The sequence below is a fragment of the Zea mays genome, chromosome 2 (assembly GCF_902167145.1).
Source record: "Zea mays cultivar B73 chromosome 2, Zm-B73-REFERENCE-NAM-5.0, whole genome shotgun sequence".
Classification (NCBI taxonomy): domain Eukaryota; kingdom Viridiplantae; phylum Streptophyta; class Magnoliopsida; order Poales; family Poaceae; genus Zea; species Zea mays.
Window position 1 is genome coordinate 173179052 of NC_050097.1, and position 15334 is coordinate 173194385.

Below are 15334 nucleotides of genomic sequence, written 5' to 3' on the forward strand. Positions count from 1 at the left end.
GACGCCTCCAAGCAAATCCGGATCGGCTCCGAGCTCGATCCCAAATAGGAAGTAGTGCTCGTCGACTTTCTCCGCGCGAACGCCGACGTTTTTGCGTGGAGTCCCTCGGACATGCCCGGCATACCGAGGGATGTCGCCGAGCACTCGCTGGATATCCGAGCTGGAGCCCGACCCATGAAGCAGCCTCTGCGCCGTTTCGACGAAGAAAAGCGCAGAGCCATAGGCGAGGAGATCCACAAGCTAATGGCGGCATGGTTCATCAAAGAGGTATTCCATCCTGAATGGCTTGCCAACCCTGTGCTTGTGAGAAAGAAAGGAGGGAAATGGCGGATGTGTGTAGACTACACTGGTCTAAACAAAGCATGTCTGAAGGTTCCCTACCCTCTGCCTCGCATCGATCAAATCGTGGATTCCACTGCTAGGTGTGAAACCCTGTCTTTCCTCGATGCCTACTCGGGGTATCACCAAATTAGGATGAAAGAGTCCGACCAGCTCGCGACTTCTTTCATCACACCCTTCGGCATGTACTGCTATGTTACCATGTCGTTCGGTTTGAGGAATGCGGGTGCAACGTACCAACGGTGCATGAACCATGTGTTCGGCGAACGCATTGGCCGAACGGTCGAGGCCTACGTCGATGACATCGTAGTCAAGACGAGGAAAGCCTCTGACCTCCTTTCCGACCTTGAAGTGACATTCCGATGTCTCAAGGCGAAAGGCGTGAAGCTCAATCCCAAGAAGTGTGTCTTCGGGGTCCCCCGAGGCATGCTCTTGGGGTTCATCGTCTCCGAGCGGGGCATCGAGGCCAACCTGGAGAAGATCGCGGCCATCACCAGCATGGGCCCATCAAGGACTTGAAAGGCGTACAGAGAGTCACGGGATGCCTCGCGGCTCTGAGCCGTTTCATCTCGCGCCTCGGCGAAAGAGGCCTGCCTCTGTACCGCCTCTTAAGGAAGGCCGAGTGCTTCACTTGGACCCCTGAGGCTGAGGAAGCCCTCGGGAACCTAAAGGCGCTCCTCACGAACGCGCCCATCTTGGTGCCCCCCGCTGCCGGAGAAGCCCTCTTGATCTACGTCGCCGCGACCACTCAGGTGGTTAGCGCCGTGATTGTTGTTGAGAGACGAGAAGAGGGACATGCATTGCTCGTCCAGAGGCCAGTCTACTTCATCAGTGAGGTACTGTCCGAGACCAAGATCCGCTACCCACAAATTCAGAAGCTGCTGTACGCGGTGATCCTAACGCGGCGGAAGTTGCGACACTACTTCGAGTCTCATCCGGTAACTGTGGTGTCATCCTTCCCCCTGGGGGAGATCATCCAGTGCCGAGAGGCCTCGGGTAGAATTGCAAAGTGGGCGGTGGAAATCATGGGCGAGACGATCTCGTTCGCCCCTCGGAAGGCCATTAAGTCCCAGGTCTTGGCGGACTTTGTGGCTGAATGGGTCAACACCCAGCTCCCAACAGCTCCGATCCAACCGAAACTCTGGACCATGTTCTTCGACGGGTCGCTGATGAAGACAGGAGCAGGCACAGACCTGCTCTTCATCTCGCCCCTCGGGAAGCACCTACGCTACGTGCTACGCATCCATTTCCCAGCATCCAACAATGTGGCCGAGTACGAGGCTCTGGTCAACGGGTTGTGCATCGCCATCGAGCTAGGGGTCCATTGCCTCGACGCTCGCGGTGACTCGCAGCTCGTCATCGACCAAGTCATGAAGAACTCCCACTGCCGCGACCCGAAGATGGAAGCCTACTGCGATGAGGTTCGGCGCCTGGAAGACAAGTTCTACGGGCTCGAGCTCAACCACATCGCCCGACGCTACAACGAAGACTGCGGATGAGCTGGCTAAAATAGCCTCGGGGCGAACAACGGTTCCCCCGAACGTCTTCTCCCGAGACCTGCATCAACCCTCCGTCAAGACCGACGACACGCCCGAGCCCGAGGCACCCTCGGCTCAGTCCAAGGCACCCTCGGCTCAGTCCGAGGCACCCTCGGCTCGGCCCGAGGCACCCTCGGCTCGGCCTGAGGTACCCTCGGCCTCCGAGGGTGAGGCACTGCGCATCGAGGAGGAGCGGAGCGGGGTCACGCCTAATCGAAACTGGCAGACCCCGTACCTGCAATATCTCCACCGAGGAGAGCTACCCCTCGACCAGGCTGAAGCTCGGCGGTTGGCGCGGCGCGCCAAGTCGTTCGTCTTGCTGGGAGATGAGAAGGAGCTCTACCACCGTAGCCCCTCGGGCATCCTCCAGCGATGCATTTCCATCGCCGAAGGCCAGGAGCTCCTACAAGAGATACACTCGGGGGCTTGTGGCCATCACACAGCACCTTGAGCCCTTGTTGGAAATGCCTTCCGACAAGGTTTCTACTGGCTGACGGCGGTGGCCGACGCCACTAGAATTGTCCGCACCTGCGAAGGGTGTCAGTTCTACGCAAGGCAGACCCACCTGCCTGCTCAGGCCCTGCAGACCATACCCATCACCTGGTCGTTTGCTGTGTGGGGTCTGGACCTAGTCGGCCCCTTGCAGAAGGCACCCGGGGGCTACACGCACCTGTTGGTCGCCATCGACAAATTCCAAGTGGATCGAGGTCCGACCCCTAAACAGCATCAGGTCCGAACAGGCGGTGGCGTTCTTCACCAACATCATCCATTGCTTTGGGGTCCCGAACTCCATCATCACCGACAACGGCACCCAGTTCACCGGCAGAAAGTTTCTGGACTTCTGCGAGGATCACCACATCCGGGTGGACTGGGCCGCCGTGGCTCACCCCATGACGAATGGGCAGGTAGAACGTGCCAACGGCATGATTCTGCAAGGACTCAAGCCGTGGATCTACAACGACCTCAACAAGTTCGGCAAGCGATGGATGAAGGAACTCCCCTCGGTGGTCTGGAGTCTGAGGACAACGCCGAGCCGAGCCACGGGCTTCACACCATTCTTTCTAGTCTATGGGGCCGAAGCCATCTTGCCCACAGACTTAGAATACGGTTCCCCGAGGACGAGGGCCTACGCCGACCAAAGCAATCAAGCTAACCGAGAAGACTCACTGGACCAGCTGGAAGAGGCTCGGGACATGGCCTTACTACACTCGGCGCGGTACCAGCAGTCCCTGCGACGCTACCACGCCCGAGGGGTTCGGTCCCGAGACCTCCAGGTGGGCGACCTGGTGCTTCGGCTGCGACAAGACGCCCGAGGGCGGCACAAGCTCACGCCTCCCTGGGAAGGGCCGTTCGTCATCGCCAAGGTTCTGAAGCCCGGAACGTACAAGCTGGCCAACAGTCAAGGCGAGGTCTACAACAACGCTTGGAACATCCAACAGCTACGTCGCTTCTACCCTTAAGATGCTTTCAAGTTGTTCGTATACCTCGTTCACACGCAAAGTTTAGTCATCAAGGAAGGGTCAGCCTTGCCTCGGCAAAGCCCGACCCTCCCTCGGGGGCTAAAAGGGGGGAACCCCCTCTGCATCAAAATTTTCCTCTGAAAAATTTCTTTTCTGCCAGAGTGTCTTTCGTGCTTTTCGACTACTTCGAAAGTGGATCCTGAAAACGACGGAGTACACGTAAGCAGCCAAGGCTGATCGAGCCGAGGGACTCCTACGCCTCCGGGATACGGATACCTCACTCATCACCTTCTGCGATAAGTAACTCGCGCCCGGATAGGTGATTCCGCGGACCGAACAAGTCTTCACGCTCGAAAGCTCCTCTGCCGAAACGATTTTTCGGGCCTTCTCGACTGCGTCGGTGACAGAACCCTATGGACGAGTAAGAGTGCGCGTAAGCGGCAAGGCCGATCGAGCCGAGGGATTCCTATGCCTCCGGGATACGGATACCTCACTCATCACCTTCCGTGAAAAGTAACTCTCGCTCGCACGAACAATTCTGTTACCGACAAAAAGTCCAGATACTCGAAACAAGGGAAAAAGAAACGCAGCTTTACAACACGACGATGCTGTGTTTGGGCCTCGTCGGCCGCAGAAAACATACACACACTACAAGATAATCCGATCCTGCAGGCTCGGATCTTGACAGTTGGAGGGAGCAGCAGCACCCTCGGCGTCAATTACGCCTTCGGCGAGGTCCGACCTAGCCTCGGACGGCGACGCGGTCAGAGGATCTCCACTCTGAAGGACGACATCAGCACCACGCCCGGGCCATCGCCGCCAGGGTCTTCTCCAGGAATCCGGCTCGAGCAGACGGCTCGGCCGACCACCCCGAGGCCTCGGCCAGCTGTCCCCCGAAGACATCAGCCCGGCCCGTGGCCTCAGCAACTCAACTCCGGCGTCGGTCCCGCCAGTGGACGACCCGGCCAGGCTCTGGCCGACCAAGTCTTCTTTTCGAGCCAACTCAGCCTCTGTCCGTGCTGACACCGCTACCTCCGGCTTCGGCTCATCAGAGAGCGGCCGAGGGTTTCCTTTAACTAAGTAAGAGAAGCCTCGGACAGCAAGGCCGACCGAGCCGAGGGACTCCTACGCCTCCGGGATACGGATACCTCACTCGTCACCTTTGCACGAGGCAACTCACACTTGGTGAAGCGGTTCAGATAGCCGACAGGCGAGTCTTAGTGCTCGAAATGAGGAAAAAACACGGCTCCATGCCGAAAATACATACATGTTCAGGCCCCGACAGCCACAATGAACAAAACACCGGCATTCAAGGTGCCATTACAAACGAAACTCCGGTTCCACCTCCGCAGGTACGAACAACCCCACACGATTGGGGGGCCTGCGGAGCAACAGAAGGCCGACGGACGGCTCGCCGTCGCCCGCTCCAGCAGCATCGACGATGACGACTTCTGCTCCGGGGGGCCGAACAGCAGCAGCGATGACCTCAGGGCGGATGCTGCTGCCATAAGGCCCTCGCCCATGCCCTCACTCGAGAGGCAAGGACGGGCAGAAGGCCGTAGAGTTGGAGGTCAGTCCGTGGGCGGCACCGGCTATCTCGTCGGCGGAGAAACCTCTTCCGGCTGCCGTGGCGGAAGGCGGCGCCGGAAGCGGCTCCGAAGCCACTCGGGTCGGAGAGCCGGGCACGCGGCAGCTGCCAGCGCCTCGAACGGCGAACGCCCTTCCCCCCAATCACTAAGGGAAGGAGCGGGCCGCCGCCCGCACAGGGACCGACCCCAACTCGGCACACTCCCCTCCCCAGCACTGATGATGAAAATCCTTGAAGCTGAGAGAGGGGCAGAGGCCGCAGCCCGGCTTGCTTCTCCCCACCCAGGGGCTGGTGGTCACCGTCTTGGGTGACCACCGGCGAGGGGATGCAGCCGGGCTGCCTGATGAAAATCCTTGAAGCCGAACGATGGCTGAAAGGTACCAACTTCCATGAAGTTGCGTTCCTCCAACGACAAGGCGGAAGGATTGCGGGTGTTCCCCATCTGGGGGCTCGGAAGGTGGAAAGACACGATGCATAAGGGAGCGCGAAGACATGGTCGCCTTTCAAGCGGGTCACCCTCCTTTTAAAGGCGACTCTCCCTACTTGCGTCCCAAGCCGTCGCGGGCTGAGTCTTCTCCAACACGCTCCAAGGTCCTCCCCCTACGGCGCGGGGGCTGGGTCCCACGCGTCATGCAAGCTGGCCCAGAGCAGAAGAAGCCAAACCGCCGCGCGCAGTGCATGCAACTGCCCAGCGGTTACGAGCATTCCTCCACTATCGCCCAGACCAGCGGGTGAAAGGGCGGACAGCCATGCAGGCGGCATGCAACCGCGCCAAGTGGGCGCACCCCTCCGACTTCCAACGCACCCAGCATGGAGGCCTAGGCCCACACGTCATGCAACCGGCGCGCCGGTTGCTACGTGCGAGCAACTGCACCGCCACTCGCACCACTATCGCGCCTCCTCGACTGCGGAACCAGTACCGCGACTCGAGGCAACCCTGCGTATGACCCAATAGTGCCAGCCAGGCGCATCGATCACGGGCCAGTCAGCCGTGGGAGAAGGCGTGACAGTCGATGCGGCCAAAAATGGGCCGGCAGTAATGGCAGTGGCAGGCGGGCAGAAGCAGCGGTCACGACGTCAGCCAAGCTCACGTCACCTCGTGGGACAGCGAGAGAACCCTCTCTCACGGCGTGAAGACGACACGCCCGTCTTCCGTTCCTCGAACGGCCCGCGCACGCGCAACGGCTGCCCCGCGAACCACTCGCCCCGTCGCATTAACTCCGCGGTGGGACGAGCAGCACCTTTGGCAGGAGAAGCGAGCGACGCTTCACCTCCGCCATAATGACCGCGTCAAAAAGGTGCGCCACGTCATCTCGATTCCGTATTCTTTCCTTTTTCCTCTTTCTCTCTCTTACAACAGGGACCGGGAAAGGGGGATACCCCGAAAAGGGATCCTTCTCCACGAAGGAAACAGGCCCCGAGCCCCCCTACTCATCAGAGGTTCGAAGGCTGGCCCCTCGGAGGGGTTCAACAGCCGCCTCAGAGCGCTCGGGCTCCGCGCCCACTACTGGTTAGAGGTTCGAAGGCCGTCCCCTCGGAAGGGTTCAATGGCCGCCTCAGACCACCCGGGCCCCGCGCCCACTACTGATCAGGGGTTCGTAGGCTGGCCCACGAAGGGTTCACAGCCGCCTCAGACGCAGAGCGAGGGATGACCCTGGGTACGTTTGATACATAACCAAGGCTCGGGCTACGCTCCCGAGGTACCCTAGGACATTTCCGAGACCAGCGAGAACGATCTTGTAACGGAATCCCATCAGAGGGAGGCATCGAGCCCTCGGACCCCGTCAAAAGGGGACCGGGTCCGGCAGATCACCCGCAGGTACTTTTGGAGCGCGCCTCCGGGCCTCTAGCCGACCCCTAACAAATGGGGCACGGGCGTCCACTCGGATTACCCGTCAGTAGCTCACTGGAGACACCATGTTCGGCGCCCTCCAAGGGCAACATGGCGCTTTTCCCCCTCCTCCTTGCGGAAAGGTGACGCAGGGGCGTATGTAAAAAAGTCGAGTCTGTCCTTGACCGTCCTCTCGCCCTGTGCGGAGGCTCGGGGGCTGCTCTCACAAACCCGGCTCCGGCCAAACCGTTGACAGCGTCAACATACCAGCCCGAGAACTTGGGACCCGACCGTGCACCCGGGCTACGGCCAGCTCGCATGAGGGAACGACCAGACCGGCCGAAACATTGCGAAACACATTAAGACCTCGAAGGAGTCAAACCACTCCTCCGAGGCCTCGGGGGCTACACCCGGCGGGAGCGCTCGCGCGCACCCACCGGAACAAGACGCAACCGAGAAAGGCTGGTCCCCTTGCAAAAAAGTGCGACAAAAGCCTCCAAGCGAGTATTAACACTCCCTTCGAGGCTCAGGGGCTACTGTCGGGGACCATAATTAGGGGTACCCTCAAGACTTCTAAATCTCAGCTGGTAACCCCCATCAGCACAAAGCTGCAAAGGCCTGATGGGTGCGACTAAGTCAGGGATCGGTCCATTCGAGGGACGCGATCACGCCTCGCCCGAGCCCAGCCTCGGGCAAGGGCAGCCGACCCCGGAGGGTTTACGTCTCGCCCGAGGACCCCCTACGGCAATGAACGCACCTTCGGCTCGCCCGAGGCCCAGTCTTCACCAAGAAGCAACCTTGGCCAAGTCGCCACGCCAACCGATCGAATCGCAGGGGCATTTAATGCAAAGGTGGCCTGACACCTTTATCCTGATGCACGCCCTCCAGTCGACAGAGCCGAAGTGACCGTTGTCACTTCACCGCTCCACTGACGGGCCTGACAAGAGGACAGCGCCGCCTGGGTCGCTCCGACTGCCGTGCCACTCGATAGAGTGAGGCTGACAGCAGCCAAGCCCGGCTTCAGGCGCCATAGGAAACTCCGCTTCGCCCGACCCCAGGGCTCGGACTCGGGCTCAGCCCCGGAAGACGACGAACTCTGCTTCGCCCGACCCCAGGGCTCGGACTCGGGCTCAGCCCCGGAAGACGACGAACTCCGCATCGCCTGACCCCAGGGCTCGGACTCGGGCTCAGCCCCGGAAGACGACGAACTCCGCTTCGCCCGACCCCAGGGCTCGGACACGGGCTCAACCCCGGAAGACGACGAACTCCACTTCGCCCGACCCCAGGGCTCGGACTCGGGCTCAGCCCCGGAAGACGACGAACTCCGCATCGCCCATCCCCAGGCCTCGGACTCAGACTCAGCCTTGAAGGACGACGAACTCCGCTTCGCCCGACCCCAGGGCTCGGACTCAGCCCTGGCCTCAGTCGACGGTCTCCGCCTCGCCCGACCCAGGGGCTCGGACTCGACCTCGGCCTCGGAAGACAGACTCGACCTCGACCTCGGAGGAGCCTCCACCTCGCCCAACCTAGGGCTCAGACCGACCACGTCACAGGAGGTGCCATCATTACCCTACCCCGAGCTGACTCAGGCTACGGGGAACAAGACCGGCGTCCCATCTGGCTCGCCCCGCCAAACAAGTAATGATGGCGCCCCGCACGCTCTATGGCGACGACGGCTCTCAGCCCCCTTACGGAAGCAAGAGGACGTCAGCAAGGACTCGACAGCCCCGACAGCTGTCCTTCCGCCAGGCTCCAGCGCTCCTCCGACAGCCACGACACCACACGAACCGGGTGCCAAAACCTCTTCGGCTGCCACGATGGCATGTACTTAGGGCGCTAGCTCTCCTCCGCTAGACACGTTAGCACGCTGCTACACCCCCCATTGTACACCTGGATCCTTTCCTTACGCCTATAAAAGGAAGGTCCAGGGCTCTCTTACAGAGGGTTGGCTGCACGGGGAAGGACGGGACGGCGCTCGCGTGAGGCCGCTCGCTCCCTCCCGCGTGGACGCTTGTAACCCCCTACTGCAAGCGCACCCGACCTAGGCGCGGGACAAACATGAGGGCCACGGGATTTCACCTCTCACGCCTGTCTCCCTCCGGCTTCTTCCCCCCTTCGTGCTCCGTCTCGCGCCGACCCATCTGGGCTGGGGCACACGGCGACAATTTACTCGTCGGTCCAGGGACCCCCCGGGTTCGAAACGCCGACAGAATGGTTCACAACAAGATTGATTGTATTTTACAATAACATCTTGTACAATAATATTGAAACACAGGGAGGGGGAACAAAGCACTTACCATAGTTGAGATGAGCAACACAACCCATAGCATCAATGCCTTCTGCATGCATCTTAATAGAATGAAAAATACCATGTTAACAAATAGCTCTAGAAATGTGAGCCCCCCAAATCTGGTGCCACTAAATAAAAAACTATTGAATTCCAGTTATAAAACTAACATGGCATATCAAAATCAACAAATGTTCATTAATCAAGTCACTGGGCATCCCTTATTGCTCAGGTGGCTCACCTGGAATCTTGTCAAAACCGGTAATGTTGCATGCTACCTGCAAGAATAGTAAGACCAGAGATATAAATAGACAAACATTAAGATCCCATAGAAAACTGCATGGTATGCAAGTACGACTCCCCCTTGCGAGGGTTTACTAACAGAACTTATGAACATGTTTGTTCCTTTTGTTCACCTTAATATAATGCTTTCAAGTCCAAACTGATGGCCCCTATTTCAGAGTTAGCATCTTCACACTGAAATATGGTTATTCACTACATATTCCCCCAATAAGTGTACACCCATGGATTTACAATTATAAACATGTTGTTTAATGAAACCTGGGAGAATAGGACAACATCAAGCAATCAACCTGGTTTTTTTTTCTTTTTTTGAATCAATGGAGGCAGACAGATAGAGTAATCAAATCAATGGTTGTCCATCTACTACTACTATAGTTACTGTTGATCTGTATTAGGACCCAAGTCCAACATATAGCAGTAAGGTCATTAAAAATGCAACAAAAATAAGTATTCAGGGTAGCCTGTTAAATTAGAAACAACCTGGCTGGATATGACATTACCTCTCGTTTGATCAAGCTAATCCAAAGTCCAACATATACCTAGTGAATGTAGCACAACAATTCCCCCATGGAGTGCCTTTGTTGGTTCCCTCCCTCTGTTAAATTAGAAACAACCTGGCTGGATATGACAGTACCTCTCGTTTGATCAAGCTAATCCAAAGTGTGGTTAGTTTCGTTGGAAAAAAATAAATGCAGACAAGTTGAATTGCTAATTAATTGCCATATAATCGTTAATGATTATCCACGGGATCTTTTCGGCTGATCACCAAGTTTAGAATGACACGCTGTTATTCTCCGTCTTCATCCATGATCCATATCATAGTGAATGTAGCCCTTTATTCTTTGTAGCACTGATTCGTCCATTATCTTGTGCCCACTTTGGTTCGTCACAGTGAAGACTGCCAGCAGAAACCTAATAGCTTAGAAATTGTCGCGCCATTTTGACGAAAAGGAAAGGAAATAGACCAACATCTTTGCTACTGTCCATGAACCTTCCTCTGTCTGAGGATGTGTATGCCTTCTTGACTATGAGCTTGAGGTCAATGAGGACCTGCACTATCTCCAATAGTATCACATACTTGTTGGCGTTGTCCACTTATATCGTTCATGGGTAGCTATCAAATTGTAAGCACACCTTGGAATATATAGGCGCCAATCTTCTTCAGCCAGTTCAAGTTAGCACATATATGTATGTATGCTTATCTGTCAATATGATAAAAGACTAAGTCTACATATATAATATATGATGTCTATATAGGAGCCAATCTTCTTCAGCCACACCCCAACCACCCGCACCGTTCACCCTTCTAGAATCCGCTACCCACAGGGATCCGCCAAAGTCGTCGACAGCACGACGGCGCCTATTGGCATGTCGGAGGCGCACGACGCGGCAGGAAGCACACGATATCGAGCGTTGGAGTTTCTACAACATCATTCTCCATGGTATTATTTTGTTAAATTAAGAACTTCCAGGGATGCCAGTGCTTGACAAAGAGAGAATATATCTTGAGAGGGAACCAAAATGTTTGACACACAACAAATGAATAAACAGTTAAACACAGAAGCACAGGGGATATGTTGCATGCATTTGGTAGTACTACCAACACTAATTCTCTTGTTGCTTTGATGTTATATAAAGCCACAACAATTGTAAGTATAACAACTTGAAAGGGAATTAGACTTACACCTTTTTCCTAATTGATTTTTGTGGTTGAATTGCCCAACACAAATAAATTGGACTAACTAGTTTGCTTTAGTCTATAAGTTTTACAGGTGCCAAAGGTTCACAATAAGCCAATAAAAAGAGCAAGAAAGGGTTCAAACAAAGAGAGCAAAAGACAGCCCAAAGGCACCCTGGTCTGGCGCACCGGACTGTCCGGTGCACCACCGGACAGTGTCCGGTGCACCAGGGCACTCGTCTCTGAACTCGCTACCTTTGGGAAAATCAGAGGGCGCTCCGCTATAATTCACCGGACTATCTGGTGAAGCACCGGACAGTGTCTGGTGCCACACCGGACTTTCCGGTGTGCCAGCGGAGCAACGGCTACTTCACGCACAACGGTCGACTGCAACGCATTTAATGCGCGCCTGCGCGCGCAGAGGTCAGAGTACGCGCAGTTGGCGCACCGGACAGTCTACAGGACCTGTCCGGTGCACCACCGGACAGCCTAGAGGCCCCACCTGTCAGAGCTCCAACGGTCGAACCCCAACGGCCTGCTGACGTGGCTGGCGCACCGGACAGTGTCTGGTGCGCCATGCGACAGCAGCCTTCCAACGGCCATTTTTTGGTGGTTGGGGCTATAAATACCCCAACCACCCCACATTCAATGGCATCCAAGTTTTCCACCTTCAACACATTACAAGAGCTATAGCATTCAATTCTAGACACACCCAAAGAGATCAAATCCTCTCCCAAGTCCGGAATCACTCCAAATCAAATAGTGACTAGAGAGAGCGACATTTGTGTTTATTTGAGCTCTTGCGCTTGGATTGCTTCTTTTCTTTCTCATTCTTCTTGTGATCAAACTCAATTGTAACCAAGGTAAGAGACACCAATTGTGTGGTGGTCCTTGCGGGAACTTTGTGTTCCGTTTGATTGAGAAGAGAAGCCCACTCGGTCTAAGTGACCGTTTGAGAGAGGGAAAGCGTTGAAAGAGACCCGGTCTTTGTGACCACCTCAACAGAGAGTAGGTTTGCAAGAACCGAACCTCGGTAAAACAAATCATCGTGTCTCGCTCTTTATTCGCTCACGATTTGTTTTGCGCCCTCTTTCTCGGACTCGTTTACATTTCTAACGCTAACCCGGCTTTTAGTTGTGCTTAAGTTTACAAATTTTCAGATTCGCCCTATTCACCCCCCCTCTAGGCGACTTTCAATTGGTATCGGAGCCGGTACTTCATTAGAGCTTAACCGCTCGAAGTGATGTCGGGAGATCACGCCAAGAAGATGGGGATCGGCGGTGAGAAGTCCACTACAAGCCATGGGAAGGCTCCATCCGGGGAGTCCGCCAACAAAGTGAAGGGATCCCCTTCACACAACAAGTCGGGTCGGAGCGGTGACAAGAAGAAGAATATGAGGAAGGTGGTCTACTACGAGACCGACTCTTCGTCACCATCCACTTCCGGCTCCGACGCGCCGTCCATAACTTCTAAGCGCCATGAGCGCAAGAAGTTTAGTAAGATTCCCTTACGCTATCCTCGCATTCCCAAGAATACTCCATTACTTTCCGTCCCATTAGGCAAACCACCAACGTTTGACGGTGAAGATTATTCTAGGTGGAGTGATATGATGAGATATCACCTAACCTCACTCCACAAAAGCATATGGGGTGTTGTTGAATTTGGTGTACAGGTACCATCCGTAGGGGATGAAGATTACGATGAGGACGAAGTGGCCCAAATCATGCACTTCAACTCCCAAGCCACCACTATACTCCTCACCTCTCTAAGTCGAGAGGAGTATAACAAGGTGCAAGGATTGAAGAGTGCCAAGGAGATTTGGGACGTACTCAAGACCGCGCACGAAGGAGATGAGGTGACCAAAATCACCAAGCGGGAGACGATCGAGGGGGAGCTCGGTCGGTTCCGACTCAACCAAGGCGAGGACCCTCAAGCCATGTACAACCGCTTGAAGACCTTGGTGAACCAAGTGCGCAACTTCGGGAGCACCAAATGGGATGACCATGAAATGATCAAGGTTATTCTAAGATCCCTCGTTTTTCTTAATCCTACGCAAGTTCAATTAATTCGAGGTAATCCTAGATATACACTAATGTCTCTCGAGGAAGTAATAGGAAACTTTGTGAGCTTTGAGTTGATGATCAAAGGCTCAAGGAAAATCATCGAGCTAGATGGCCCCTCCACGCCCAAAGCACAACCGGTCGCATTCAAGGCGACGGAGGAGAAGAAGGAGGAGTCTACATCAAGTAGACAACCCATCGACGCCTCTAAGCTCGACAATGAGGAGATGGCGCTCATCATCAAGAGCTTCCGCCAAATCCTCAAGCAAAGGAAAGGGAAAGATTACAAGCCCCGCTCCAAGAAAGTGTGCTACAAGTGTGGTAAGCCCGGTCATTTTATTGCAAAATGTCCATTATCTAGTGACAGTGATAGGGGCGACGACAAGAAGGGCAAGAGGAGAGAAAAGAAGAGGTACCACACGAAGAGGGGCGGCGATGCCCATATGTGTCGCGAGTGGGACTCCGATGAGAGCTCCACCGACTCCTCCGACGACGAGGACGCCGCCAACATCGCCGTCACCAAGGGACTCGTCTTCCCCAACGTCGGCCACAAGTGCCTCATGGCAAAGGACGGCAAAAGGAAGAAGGTAAAATCAAAATCCTCCACTAAATATGAAACCTCTAGTGATGAGGATAATGCTAGTGATGAGGAGGATAATTTGCGCATCCTTTTTGCCAACCTAAACATGCAACAAAAAGAAAAATTAAATGAATTAGTTAGTGCTATTCATGAGAAGGATGAACTCTTGGACACCCAAGAGGACTTCCTAATTAAGGAAAATAAGAAGCATGTTAAGGTTAAAAATGCTTATGCTCTAGAAGTAGAAAAATGTGAAAAATTATCTAGTGAGCTAAGCACATGCCATGATGTTATCACCAACCTTAGAAATGAGAATGCTAGTTTAAATGCTAAGGTTGATTCAAATGTTTGTGATGCTTCAATTCCCAATCTTAGAGATAATAATGTTGAATTACTTGCTAAGATTGAAGAATTAAATGTTTCTCTTGCTAGCCTTAGAAGCGATAATGAAAAATTACTTGCTAAGGCTAAAGATTTAGATGTTTGCAATGTTACAATTTCCAATCTTAGAAGTGAGAATGACATTTTACATGCTAAGATTGTTGAACTAAAATCTTGCAAACCCTCTACATCTACTGTTGAGCATGTTTCCATTTGCACTAGATGTAGAGACATTAATGTTGATGCTATCCATGACCACTTAGCTTTAATTAAGAAACAAAATAATCACATAGCTCAACTTAATGCTAAGATTAATGAGCATGACTTAGAAAATGAAAAATTTAAATTTGCTAGAAGCATGCTCTATAGTGGGAGACGCCCTGACATCAAGGATGGCATTGGCTTCCAAAAGGGGGACAATGTCAAACTTAATGCCCCTCCTAAAAGATTGTCCAACTTTGTTAAGGGTAAGGCTCCCATGCCTCAGGATAACGAGGGTTACATTTTGTACCCTGTCGGTTATCCCGAGAGCAAAATTAGGAGAATTCATTCTAGGAAGTCTTACTCTGGCCCTAATCATGCTTTTATGTATAAGGGTGAGACATCTAGTTCTAGGCAATCAACCCATGCTAGTTTTCCTAAAAAGAAAACTCCTACTGCATCAAATGATCATAACATTTCATTTAAAACTTTTGATGCATCTTATGTGCTAACCAACAAATCAGGCAAGGTAGTTGCCAAGTATGTTGGGGACAAACACAAGGGCACCAAGACTTGTGTTTGGGTACCCAAAGTTCTTGTATCTAATGCCAAAGGACCCAAAACCATTTGGGTACCTAAAATCAAGAACTAAACTTGTTTTGTAGGTTTATGCATCCGGGGGCTCAAGTTGGATCATTGATAGCGGGTGCACAAACCATATGACGGGGGAGAAGAAGATGTTCTCCTCCTGTGAGAAAAACCAAGATCCCCAACGAGCTATCACATTCGGGGATGGAAACCGAGGTTTGGTCAAAGGATTGGGTAAAATCGCTATATCACCTGACCATTCCATTTCCAATGTTTTTCTTGTAGATTCTTTAGATTACAACTTGCTTTCAGTTTCACAATTATGTAAAATGGGCTACAACTGTCTCTTTACAGATGTAGGTGTTACCGTCTTTAGAAGATGTGATGATTCAATAGCATTTAAGGGAGTGTTAGAGGGTCAGCTATACTTAGTAGATTTTGATAGAGCTGAACTCGACACTTGCTTAATTGCTAAGACTAACATGGGCTGGCTCTGACAT